Below are 10030 nucleotides of genomic sequence, written 5' to 3'. Positions count from 1 at the left end.
GGAAGAAATGGTAGGTGGGTACAGCGGTGTTATAAAAATTCCTGCCACTTCTGGAATATGTCTTGGATATGTTTTCTTTTTGTCAAGCAACTTCTGCGATTCGCATTGGATCTCCGCAAAGGTGTAAAAACAACAATCTATGGAAAGAGGGCAAAGTCCACAGGAGTCAAATCTGGCGAGTAGGGTGGGTGTGGGGGTGAGAACATGTTGTTTCCGGCGAGAGCAGACTCTTTCTGCTGAGGAGACTATGGTCTTTTGGAGTGCAGGGAGCGCTATTGAAGACCTTTTTTGACTCTGTGGTGGCCTCAGCCATATTCTATAGTGTGGTCTGCTGGTGCAGCAGCATCTCTACTGCAGACAGGAAGAGACTGGACAAGCTGATCAGGAAGACCAGCTCAGTCCTGGGGTTTCCCCTGGACACTGTACAGGAGGTGGTAGAAAGGAGGATGGTAGCTAAACTATCATCATTGCTGGAGAACGTCTCTCACCCCCCGTATGAAACAGTTTCATCGTTGAGCAGCTCCTTCAGTTGACAGTGACAATAATAACAATAACAAAGTTTTTATATGCAATAAATGTGCAAAAAACTATCATTTTAAACCATGCAATATTACGTATGTGCAATATGTTTGATAGTGTATCTACCTATTCGTGCAGATGTGGTAACATCAGGCACAGCCCCCGATGTACACAGGATGATGTCCTTTGGTACACTGACCTACAATTTAGGTTAATATCTAGTTATTTTTTGACAGGCAGTTAAGCAAGAAACAAGAAAATGCATTCTGGCTTAAAAAGCCAGTGTTCTGAAGCACAGTCGATTACATTAAATAAAACAGAAATCTTTTGAATCCAGTCACTTGGACATCTCTCAGTACAAGTAGATCCATATCATGGCTGACCCTGCCCTTTGACCCCAATGTCCTGGGAACAAGCTGGGATGTACAAAGGATTACATTTCACACTGTTTAAAGGCTCTTCCTTCTTCATATCTGACACAACGCTGCCATCTTTCTGTTTAATTGGCCTAATTGGAATTATAATGGTTTCCAGTTGCTGAATTGCACTCTATAGACAGTAATAGCCCAGCCAGTTATGCAGTTAGTTAGATAACAATATCGATTAAACATGCTAATCACATCCTTTCTAATCAGGATTGAAAATGATAGACTACAAATGTACTTTAGCAGTGTCCATTTCAAAATTGGACACTCGTTGTTTAAAACTGCAGATATGGTAACTATTGTTTTGGTGTGTGAAATAAACACAGAAATGCTAATATCATTATCTTCTCTGTTTGCTGCCCCTCCTCCATTCGTGATCTTGGGGCAGAGTGATTCCTGGCCTAGTGGGCATGTTTTGTTTTGTTTTTCTGCTGATCAATATTTGCAATAATAATAATGCTATAAAAGTAGTGAGGCAGCGTATATGCTACGTCCAGAAAAGAAATCAATTCAAAAGAACATCAGCTGATATCTAATATATATTTGTTATTTAGGAGCTACTAATAGTTATTTTGCTAGAAATGTAGCCTCTAACACTGGTGTATCCACGTCCCGTCATATTTGGAAAGGGCCACTGGGGGTGCACGTTTTATTCCAACTAAGCACAAGCCAGACATATGTATATCATAAAATTTAAGTTTAACTAATTAAATGGAATAAAACCCTGCACCCACCTGCACACCAGCCCTGTCCAAATAAGATTTGACGCCAATACGAGAAATTACGTTTGACACTTCTGCTCCTGTCCAAAAGGGGGCAGTGTGTGCCTGGAGTTTGGTTAGGAAACATCTTAAAAATGTGCAATCAGTGGACATCCTTCACAGTTTGCAAACAGATATATTACCTTATGACTGCATAGTGGAAAATAAACAGACAGCCCACATAGGCTGTATACATAGAAAATAATAATAATATTAATAATAATTATTAAAAAAGCATCAGAATCAGTATCAGAATCAAACTTTATACATTACGGTGCTGTAAATTGCTCTGTTTTGCTTAATAAATTACACCATACTTTCCCATACCATTCTCCATTCTTTAAAACTTCTGGATAGGCTATGTCTCGACTTACGGTATTTTCAAGTTACGATGGGGTTAATTGCAACACATCTCCATCGTTAGTTAGGGACTACCTGTTGGTCAACTATATGGACAAAAGCGTATATACAGTTATGTGGTACAATATGTGGTTCTTTCTCAAACTGTTATTGCAAAGCTAAAGTCACACAATTGTACAGGGTGTCTTTGGATGCAGTAGCGTGAAATTTTCCCTTCACTTGAACTAGTAGACCAAAAACCTGTTCCAGCATGACGATGCCTCTGTGCACAACGCAAACTCCATGAAGATGTGCTTTGCATGGGTTGAAGTAGAAGATCTCCTGTTATAGAGCTCTGACCTCAACCCTATTAAACACATTTAGAATGAATTTGAACACTGACTGCACCCCAGGCCTCTTCGCATCACCCACATCAGTACCTGACTTTACTAAAACCCTTGTGTTTGAATGAACACACATATCCACAAGCACACTCTACCACTCTATCTTCCCAGAGGAGTGAAGGGAATTCTAAGAGTAAATTGGAAATGTGGGAATGTGGAATGCGATGCTCAAAAAAAGCACATACCGTACTTATGACCAGGTGTCCGTATACTTTTAGCAATACAATGTTTCGTGTCAGCCTACATTACCCATGAACATCGAGGATCCAATTTGCATCTTCAGGACTTTTCTTTTTAAAAAGTATAAATAAAAATAATTTAGTGAGATTGTTTTTTTTTCATTGAAAATATTTTTGTATGTATCTCTATACACCTCACTGTACCTCTACACACCTCACTGTATCTCTATACACCTTACTGTACCTCTACACACCTCACTGTACCTCTACAAAGCTCACTGTATCGCTATACACCTCACTGTATCTCTACACACGTCACTGTACCTCTACACAGCTCACTGTATCTCTATACACCTCACTGTACCTCTACACACCTCACTGTATCTCCATACACCTCACTGTATCTCTACACACCTCACTGTATCTCTACACACCTCAATGTACCTCTACACAGCTCACTGTATCTCTACACACCTTACTATATCTCTACACACCTCACTGTATCTCCATACACCTCACTGTATCTCTACACACCTCACTGTATCTCTACACACCTCACTGTACCTCTACTCACCTAACTGTATCTCTACACACCTCACTGTACCTCTACACACCTCACTGTATCAATACACACCTCACTGTATCTCTATACAACTCACTATATTTCTATACACCTCACTGTACCTCCACACACCTTACTGTATCTCTATACACCTCACTGTATCTCTATACACCTCACTGTACCTCCACACACCTCACTGTATCTCTATACATCTCACTGTATCTCCACACACCTCACTGTATCTCTACACACCTCACTGTACCTCTACACATCTAACTGTATCTATACACACCTCACTGTACCTCCACACACCTCACTGTATATCTATACATCTCACTGTATCTCCACACACCTCACTGTATCTCTACACACCTTACTGTATATCTATACACATCACTGTACCTCTACACACCTCACTGTATCTTTATACACCTCACTGTATCTCTACACACCTCACTGTACCTCTACTCACTTAACTGTATCTCTATACACCTCACTGTACCTCCACACACCTCACTGTACCTCCACACACCTCACTGTATCTCTACACACCTCACTGTACCTCTACACATCTAACTGTATCTTTACACACTTCACTGTATCTCTACACATCTAACTGTATCTCTACACATCCGACTGTATCTCTACAAACCTCACTGTACCTCTACACATCTAACTGTATCTTTACACACCTCACTGTATCTCTACACATCCAACTGTATCTCTACACATCCAACTGTATCTCTACACCTCACTGTATCTCCACACACCTAACTGTATCTCTACACATTTAGCTGTATCTCTACACACCTTACTATATCTTTACACACCTCACTGTATCTCTATACACCTCACTGTACCTCTACACATCTAACTGTACCTCCACACACCTCACTGTATCTCTACACACATTACCGTATCTCTACACACTTTACTGTACCTATACACACCTCACTGTATCTCTACACATCTAACTCTATCTCTACACACCTCACTGTATCTCTACACATCTATCTCTATCTCTACACACCTCACTGTATCTCTACACATCTAACTGTACCTCCACACATCTAACTGTACCTCCACACACCTCTCTATATCTTTACACACCTCACTGTATCTCCACACATCTAACTGTAATTCTACACACCTCACTGTATCTCTGCACACCTTACTGTATCGCTACACATCTAACTGTATCTCTACACACCTTACTGTATCTTTACACACCTCACTGTACCTCCACACACCTCACTGTATCTTTACACACCTAACTGTACCTCTACACATCTTACTCAAACACTACACACCTGACTGTACCTTTACACACCTGGCTGTACCTTTACACACCTCATAACTCCTCTACAAGTTGGAAATGCCAATTAGTCTACAACAAATGTCCGGAGTAAGGAAACTAAAGTACCCAGAGAAAACCCCGAATGGAAAAAAAAGCAAAGCCATGTATAATAAATTATCTATGTAAATGAGCAAACATATTTATCAGTAACATTTGACCAATATGTAATTCTGATACCATTAATGTATTCACTACTCATCGAGACCACAGCTGTAAAAAAAAATAAATCATACGAAAAAAAAAGAAAGAAGGCTTTTTACTTTATTGTGATTTGAAACTGATACATACAAAGGCGTCATGAGACAGAGTGAATTCGTATGCGTTTGATTTTCCAACACCAGATTACTCACTGATCCTTTGTCACATCGAGCAGGTCTAATGATTGGAAAGTGTGACTCCTTCTGTTTCTAATGATGTGAGTCTTGTTCCTGAGCAATAAATGGTTCCTGTGTTATGAAACCGAGAAGCCAGAGAGTAGAAATGCCTGCAAATTACGTTTGTCGGGTTCTAAGGGTTAATGGTAATTAGAGTAATCATCAGACTGAGGTGAGCTGTGTGCCTGCTCTGTTTGGAGTGATTTTAACCAGGCTGAAAATCAAACTCAGCCCCTCTTTGTTTGTAAAGGATTTGAAGCTGGGCTCGAAAAACGTTGCCCTGAGAGCCAGAGCCCTCATGTGTGTTTTTTCTTTTTTCGTTTCTTGCCTCTGTGGGCATAAGTTTGTTAGTGTTTATTTAAATGGCTGGCTTTTTCATCACAATCCATGGAACCTTGCTGAAAACCCAACTGCCCACACTGCCTCATTTTTGTCCAAACCGCTACACTTCCCACAGAGCAGACGAGCGCTGCTTCACAGGGTGTTAAAGAGATCAGGGGCCAGGTAGGAGCGAGCCGAGTAGATGCCTTGGCAGAATATTCACCGAATCAATAATCCTAGTAATTTTCATGGCTCGGGGGGTAGCCGCTCATCCATATGGAGCAGAGGTTTCCCACGCCTGCGGCCTGATCGATTTCCCTGCTGGGAAGGTAATTGTCTGGTCCAGTTCTTCTGTACGGCTTCTCTCAGAAGATTTCTCCTTAATGCAGTCCTTCTGCAGAGAAACTACCAAAAGAACACCGGCACTCAGCCAGGGATTACTTGCTGACTGAAATTAGTCACTAGTGCAAAGTTATCACCTTTTATGAGTCCAAATTACTCTGGACTCATAAGTCATTATGAGGCCATTAATGCATACCTTTACAAAAGTATAGACACCTAACATTTCTCAGCCATATGTGGTTATTTCCTAAAATGTTACCACAAAGTTGGGGGTTACACAATTGCATTGGACGTCTTCAAATGCTGTAGCATCAAATGTTCATTATTCATCATTAAATTGTATCCACTTCGGGTGCGATTCTGAAAAAATAAAACAATCATTTACCCCAAGAATCAATTTAACATTTCAATGACTTAATTTCTTCACATCTGTAGTCATTTTCTTGGTAAATGGATGCGAAATGTATGTATATTGAGTAGAAATAAAACAGGATACCTCATGTTATAATAGTAATAATCACTGATAGCATGGTGTGATGATACTCACTCTAAAGCTTAACATTATCTCAAGGTGCTGGACGAAATACACAAACCATGTATTGGAGTTAAAGTAGAGATACACTCGGTAAAATAATACTCCAGTAAATGATTCATGTTTTAAATCTGTTGATGTGGAGTTTCTACTGGAGAACTAATTCTGTGGTTGCTCAGTGGTTAAGATGTTGCAGTTCCGATAGGGCTTCTGAAAGGCCATGAGTTCAAATCCCAGCACTGCCAAATTACTCTGGACTCATAAGTCATTATGAGGCCATTAATGCATACCTTCACAAAAGTATAGACACCTAACATTTCTCAGCCATATGTGGTTCTTTCCCAAAATGTTACCACAAAGTTGGGGGTTACACAATTGTATAGGACGTCTTCAAATGCTGTAGCATTAAATGTTCTCCATTTACTTGAACTAGGAGACCAAAACATGTTCCAGCTTGACAATGCCCCGGTGCATAAAGCCAGCTAAATGAAGATATGCTTTACATGGATCGGAATGGCTGATCTCTTGCTTATAATCCTCTAATCCTATTGAACACCTTTGGGATGAATTGGAATGCTGACTGCACCTCAGACCTCGTCACCTCACCTACACCAGTACCTGACTTTACTAACACCCTCTAAGCTGAATGAGCTCAAATCTCCTAAATATAGTAGAACATCTTCCCAGAGGAGTGTAGGTTATTATTAACAGGAAATGAGGATTAAATGTTAAATGGGATGTTTAAAAAGCACATACCAATATATTTGGAAAGCTTTTTCCAATTGTGCTTCCAACACCAACAGCTCCCATTTAAATTGTCCTGTCACTTTTCTCATTGTGTAGAATAATACTTTTCTGGTGGATATCCATTTACTGCTGTATATTAATTCACCTTTTGAAGTGAAGAGAATTGGATTAACTGACATGTCTTAAATAGATTGACCGGTCTGCAATGATTTCCACTTGATGATAGACTGTATGCATTATTGCTTAGTGTTTAAGAAGTACGAGATCTATATGATGACTCCTCTTCCAAAGATTATCATGTGATGAAAGATGCTAATATAAAGGCTTGCCAAACCAATAACTGATTGTTACAAAGCAATGGAAGAAGGGACTTCTTGGAAAATGCTAAATAAACATAATCTCACAGGAAAAAGATCCCCATATTAGCAATTACACAGTGTTTTAAAACAGAAACAATAATGTATACACAAGATAAAAGTATAAAAGTATCGGGACACCTGACTTCTCCAGTCGTATAAGTTGCTTCTTCAAATTACATAATTAAATTATACACCACATAAGTATTTTTTGGCCTGCTAATAGTGTTATAGTCTCAACCGATCTAGGTCTCTGTCTTGTCTCTGTCATGTCTCGGTCTCAAACTAAGAGGACTGGGTATTTTATTTCAAGATACAGGTTAAAGAAAAAGGTTAATCTCAGCATATGTATTTGTTTGCTCATAGAAACAAAGGGAACACTTCTACACATACAATTCGCCTCTGCAAATGACTTACTATTATTATTTTATTATGATCTTTCAGACGAATTTGAAACGTTTTGTTCAGGTCTTGGTCCTGACTTGGGCTCATCATGCCTTGGTTTTTCTTGGTCTCAATCTCTAAAAGTCTTGGTCTTGACACATTCTGGTCTTGGACTTATTGTGGTTTCATCACACTCTGGTCTTGATGCTCTCTGGTCTTGGTCTTGTTATAGTTTCAACACTCTGTGGTCTTTTATTTGACTTGGTCTCAACACACTGATTTTGGAATTTACTTGGTTTTGATGCACTCTGGATTTGGATTTGACTTGGTCTTGACAAACTCTGGTGTTAGTCTTGAATTGGTCTTGACACATTCTGGTTGTGGTCTTATCTTGGTCTTGACACACTATGGTCTTGGTCTTGACATAGCCTCAACATATTCTGGTCCTTGTCTTTTACTTGGTCTTGACACCCTTAGGTCTTGACTTGGTCTAGAAACAGTCCGGTTTTGGAATAACTTGGTCTTGGCACACTCTGGTCTTGGTCCTGACATAATCTCAACAACACTCTGGTCCTTGGCTTGACGTGGTCTCTGTTATGACCGGGGCTCAAACAGTGGTCGTCAATGTGAGAGTCTAGCACTCTAGAGATCTGCCACTGGCGGGGCCAAGGATTCACATGCAGAGAGTAGGACAAACACAGCAGTGCAGATGCAATATTTACTGAGGAAGAGGGGAGAACACAAATAGGAGAGGAGTGTTAGAGGGAGTGTACATCCAAGAAGAAGAAGAAGAAGGAGAAGGAGAAGAGGTAGAAGAAGAAAAGAAGAAGAAGTTGATGATGATGATGAAAATGAAGAACATGATGCTGATAAAGTGAAAAGAATAATGATGATGATGATGATGATGATGATAATAAAGTGGAAGATGGTGATAAAGAGGAAGATGACAGTGATGATAATGGAGGAGAGGATTGTAGTTAAGAACAAAAGATGATGATGACGATGATGATTATGATGATGATGACGATAAAGGCAATCATGATGAAGAAGAAGAACATGGTAATAAAGATGAAGAAGAAAATGATGATGGTGAGGAAAAGAAAATAAGCATGAAAAGGAAAATGGAAATGATGATAATGAAGAACAAGAAGAAAATTATGGTAAAAAATATGAAGAAGAATAAAAAACAAAACAAGAAAAACCAGTTGATGATGATACTGAAAATAAAAAGGAAAATGATGATGATGCTGGTGCTGGTGTTGGAAAATGATTATGAAAAAGAGAAAGATGACAATGATGATAATAAAGATGCTGCTGTTGCTGCTGCTGCTGTTGATGATGATACGATAATGATTATAATGATGAAAATGAAGAAGGAGAAGATGTTAATGATGATAAAATAAGGAAAATGATGATGATGATGATGATGATGATGATGGTGGTGAAAGATGATTATGATCAAAAGGAAGATGACAATGATGATAATAAGGATGCTGCTCCTGCTGATGATGAGGGTGGTGGTGGTGGTTGAAGATGATTAAAATAAAGAAGATGACAGTGATCATATAAAAAAAAAGAAGAAGACGACGATGCTGATAATAAAGTGAAAAAATTTAATGATGATGATTATAATGATAATGATAAAGTGAAAGATGATAAAGAGGAAGATGATGAAGATAATGAAGAAAAAGAAAAAGAAGATGATGATAAAAAGAAAGATGAGAATAATATGATGATGATGATAAAGAGGAAGATGATGTTAAAGATGATGGGGAAAACTGTAACAACTCTATCCATCAGTAAAAGATAGAACACAAAGGAAGACAAAAGAGAGCACAGTGAGATCTTTTTTATCATAGCATGTTGGGAATCTTGGATTGATGGACCCTTGCGATACCTGTTCCAGAGTGGAACCCATTTCGGAAACACACAATGTGTATGGTCCTGTCAAGCAGATAAAAACATTGAGTTAACATTGAGTTATTTTTAGATGACAGTAAATCTATACTACTATACAAGCTTCACATTGACTCCTCTAAAATATATTATATAAAAGTTTCATTTCTATAGTATTTTCCCTTGAGAAGATACTAAAATGATTGCTGAAATGTAAGGGGTGTACAATACATTACCACATTAATCTACACTCAATTAATTATAATCTTTACTGTTTTTCATGTTTAGCAAATTAAACTTGGCATAGATTTAAACAGATTTTTGTTAGGAGTGACTATGATGGACAGGATTATAAACACATTTATTAGAGGGACGCATGTGGGACATTTTGGAGACAAGGTGAGGGAGGCCAGATTGAGATGGTTTGGACATGTGCAGAGGAGAGACATGGGGTACATCGGTAGGAGAATGCTGAGGATGGAGCCACCAGGAAGAAGGAAAAGAGGAAGACCAAGGAGGAGGTTTATGGATG

Source organism: Silurus meridionalis, chromosome 10 (genome assembly GCF_014805685.1).
Source record: "Silurus meridionalis isolate SWU-2019-XX chromosome 10, ASM1480568v1, whole genome shotgun sequence".
NCBI lineage: Eukaryota > Metazoa > Chordata > Actinopteri > Siluriformes > Siluridae > Silurus > Silurus meridionalis.
The sequence above is the reverse complement of the archived record's forward strand: the minus strand, read 5'-3'. Positions refer to the sequence as shown.